Source organism: Macaca fascicularis, chromosome 1, assembly GCF_037993035.2.
Source record: "Macaca fascicularis isolate 582-1 chromosome 1, T2T-MFA8v1.1".
Taxonomy (NCBI): Eukaryota; Metazoa; Chordata; class Mammalia; order Primates; family Cercopithecidae; genus Macaca; species Macaca fascicularis.
In genome coordinates this window covers 68111132-68115538 of record NC_088375.1, presented here as the reverse complement: position 1 = coordinate 68115538, position 4407 = coordinate 68111132, and the positions used below count along the sequence as shown (strand labels likewise).

General features: G+C 44.0%; 1 pseudogene; it reads right to left on the bottom strand.

Annotated features, from left to right (window-relative positions):
- Positions 1-2439: 2439 nt before the first annotated feature.
- Positions 2440-3256, bottom strand: LOC102117520 (ribonuclease H1 pseudogene; annotated as a pseudogene).
- Between the last annotated feature and the right edge of the window lie 1151 nt (positions 3257-4407).

Below are 4407 nucleotides of genomic sequence, written 5' to 3'. Positions count from 1 at the left end.
AGATGAGGTTTTGCCATGTTACTCAGGCTGGTCTCAAACTCCTAGACTCAAGAACACCCACCTCAGCCTCCCAAAGTGCTGGGATTACAGGTGTCCACCACGGTGCCTGGCATGGGTTACTACTATTAAGGTGACCCCCTTTAGTACCCAAGAAACACTAAGGTTGAAATTACACCTCATCTAATAGGCCATGTTTTCAAACTGTGCTCCATAGTAGTCTAGGTATTCTAAGGAGACCCTTGAGACTGGAGGAGTGGCTCACAACAGAGTCTGGGCCTTCTACCACAGACTCAACATCAGCCACCATTTCACCTATTTTACCTACAGTAAGAGAAGTTTTGTAACTAACAAAAAGGTATTCATAGCTTAATGGAGAGGTCTCAAACACCTCTGCTTTAGGGCTCCCTTGACTAAGCCTGGCAACATGTACCAAGTAGATTTTCAATGAATTACACGTTTATTTCTATATACAATCTAGCCAAAAGATGATTTGAAGCAGTAATAAGTTTTTACTAATGGATGACACCAGAGTAAGTGATTATTTCTAAAACCCATTGAAAATAACAAAACAATTAAAATATTAAATGTTTGGGAATACTGTTTTATTCCTTTTGGACTCACCAGAAATGAACAAACACAAATGTTAATGTGGGACATTTATAGTGATTCTATCTATTGGAAATAAGCAAAATAGTAGTAAACGATCATATGTACCTCTGTTTTAACTGTATTTCCAAGTTATGATTTGTGAGCCTGTTCAGTAGTTGTTATCTAATTTTCCATTGCAAGAAAATAATGGCCAACTCATAAGTTGTGTTTCTGTATGCATTTAGATTAACAGATTATTATTGGTTTTCTTAAAAGGGAGGTTTTGGCCGGGCACCATGGCTCACGCCTGTAATCCCAGCACTTTGGGAGGCTGAGGTGGATGGATCACATGAGACCAGGAGTTTGCCTAACCAACATGGTGAAACCCTGCTACTAGAAGTACAAAAATTAGCTGGGCATGGTGTGGCGCACATCTATAATCCTAGCTACTCTGGAGGCTGAGACAGGAGAATTGCTTGAACCTGGGAGGCAGAGGTTTCAGTGAGCCAAAATTATGCCACTGCGCCCCAGCCTGGGCAACAGAGCGAGACTCCGTCTCAAAAAAAAAAAAAAAAAAGAAAAAGAAAAAAAGAAAAAATAATAATAAGGGAGGTTTTTAAAAATTAATGTTCCATTAATAAATAAAAAATGTCTGAATACTGCTAACAGTCTTGAATGCCACTAGCCTTCAGAACATACAGATCAATAAGGATTTTTTTCTAGGCAGAAGTCTCAATGAAAACAGCGTGTGTGTGTGTGTGTGTGTGTGTGTGTGTGTGTGTGTGTGTCTGTCTGTCTTCCTGTATGTTTTCATTTTATGATAAAAAGGTTTAAAACTAAATCAATGATCATGTCAAACTTTTTTTTTAAGTGTGCACAGTTTTCAATAAAAGAGCCAAAGAAATTTTGGAAAGATTGATTTATACATCTTGGTCTTTACAAGTTGTCTGTTCCTAGAGAGTGGCCTAGCAGCCAGGGTCACCTGTGTGCAGGCTTGGCCTGTTATGTCATTGCCCAGCAGGCAGGTATGTGAGGCTAAGACCAGCTCACATCCTCTCTGCTGAGCAGCCCGCCCAGGCCCCGGGCTGCATCTGTCTCTAATGTGCCCACATGCACAAGTCACCTGTAAAAGCAAGAGATTCAAGTCTGTGAACTGGAAGGTAAATGGATTTTTTCAGAATAATTCTAGACTTCTGACCTGCATCTTTTAACCAATGTTTTTTTGATTTCTTATCAAAATCAAAGCTGTGGGCCAGGCACAGTGGCTCACACCTATAATCCTAGCACTTTGGGAGGCTGAGGTGGGTGGATCACTTGAGATCAGGAGTTTGAGACCAGTCTGGCCAACATGATGAAACCCCATCTCTACTAAAAATACAAAAATTAGTCGGGCGTGGTGGCACGCGCCTGTAGTCCCAGCTACTCGAGAGGCTGAGGTAGGAGAATCACTTGAATCCTCGAGGTGGAGGTTGCAGTGAACTGAGATTGTGCCACTACATTTCAGCCTGGGCAACAGAGCAAGACTCTGTCTAAAAAAAAAAAAAAATCAAACCTGTGGCATTTTACAACAGATTGCAATAAAATAAGCAAGAACAGTATCAAACCTAGTAAGCATAATGCTGAAATCTCACATAATTCTTAAATCTGAGAGATGTTCAATTTATTATATATTTAACCACTTTTTATCAAAATGTATCACAGAATGCCACCGTGCCACCATGATTCAGTGTGAAAGCCACATCTGCTCATCCACTGCAATGGTCCAGCCTGTAGTCTCTTTTCTGTACCAGTAAGCAAAAGTAGCAAAACAGCCACTGGCTCAACTTTTCCCAAGTAATAAAGTCACTTTGCTTAGTCTTCAGAATGTTTAGCTCCTCTTGCTAATCTATCAGCTTTTTCATTCCCGATAAACCCTGGATGACCAGGAACAAGTATCCACTGAATGCCCATGCTTTGAGTGAGCTTCTCCAGTGCCACAAAGTCCTCTTTGTTCATCACCTCTTTCCCTGTACTTGTCTTCCACCTGTTCTTCTTCCTACCTTGAACCCAGTTAGTTATACTATTTACAGTAAACATACTATCTGTGTACGGAACCAATTTTTTGATGTTTTCAGCCTCTCCTTGTTCAATGGTGTTGCAGGCTGCATGATTTTCTGCTCTTTGGTTTGTCTGTCACCCAGGAAGTCTAATGCCTACATTTAAAGGATGGCCTGGCCCCCAGTAAACATCAGTTCCCACAAGTGCTATCCTCCACCCGTTACTGGAGCAGCAGCCATCAGTGTACTCGACGACAAAGCCTTCGATGTAAGAAAATGTCCCTGCTCATTCGAGGTGCCGGCTCTGTGATTTGCTTCACAGGCTTTGCACACAACTCTGCGCTTTCATCTCCATCGCCATTCAATGGCTCATGGAGTCCCTTGATGGCTTTCGTTTGTGATTCTTGTACATGTTTATTTTTCTGCCCTTCTGAACCTTCTGGGCTTGCAGATTTCCTGACAAAGGCCCAGGCCTCATTTTCTGTGGCAAACTTCTTAAATCTGGCAGCAGGAAATAGGTCCACCTATGCTCTACATTCACTCCAGGTCAGAAAGACCCCGGTCCTGCAGGCCCTCCCCACAGCATAGGCCATCCTGAGGCTGCAACGGTCTCTGCGGCAGCGCACAGCTATCAAGGCTGGCACATGGCTCACCCTCGCTTCAAACCAGTGCGACCCCAACAGTGCCCACCAAAAATAGCTTCAGTAAAAGTACACTCTGAGGCCGGACACGGTGGCTCATGCCTATAATTCCAGCACTTTTCGGGGTGGAGGTGGGTGGATTGCCTGAATCCAGGAGTTGAGACCAGCCTGGGGAACATAGCAAAACCCCATCTCTACTGAAAGGATTACAAAAAGTTAGCTGGGCATGATGGCCCACACCTGTGGAGGCTGAGGTGGGAGAATCACCTGATCCCGGAAGATCGAGGCTGCAGTGAGCCCAGATTGTGCCACTGCACTCCAGCCTGGGCGACAGGAGTGAGAACCTATCTTTAAAAAAAAAAAAAAAAAAATGTCCACTCTGAGGCATAACTAAAGACTTGGCTAATTATTTTTCTCTATGGTCAGTCGGTGGACCACTTGCAAGAACTAACCCATTTGTGTAGCTGTGTCTGATAAGACGGGCCTGCTCCAGGGCAGAACATTCTTCTGAGGACCAAAGCTAGCCAGATCAATACATTTGAAAAAGTCCTTGTCATAAATCTATCAAATCCCCTATGCCTTGAGCTAAGCTGTGGAAAAAAAACAAAACGTGATCTTCTAGAATGTTCTTGAGAACTTTACTTTGAAAGGTAGATAACATTCTCTGAAAGCCTCTGCACTTTATAAGATTATTTTGTTCAGCACAGATCATAGCTATAAGGAGCTATTCCAAAAGAGGGGTTAGCACTACCTAGAATTCCAGATTGAAGCCAGTTGCACTACAGGCTGCCGGGAGGGGATATCATGAATCAGAACATATGGACCAGACGCAGCCCTTCCCTGAGCAGCCACAGACAAGTCCAAGGGACGTGGCATAACTGCCGCCTGTTTCCAAGCAGGCAAAGTGGTCCAGAAGAGTCTGATCAGAAGGGGCCAAATGGGAATCCAGTTTCATGAGTTCTTGGCAGCAACGATGCTCGCCGTTAGGGGTAGACTGACATGCTAACAGGAACCAGCCGGCTCCATGTGAGGCGTGAGACCGGGATTAGGCCCAAGTCCTGGGAAACTGAGCTGGCAGCAACCAGCTAGGTGGCTGGAACACAGGCTAGGGCTACCTCGGATGCCAAACACCAGGACAGAAG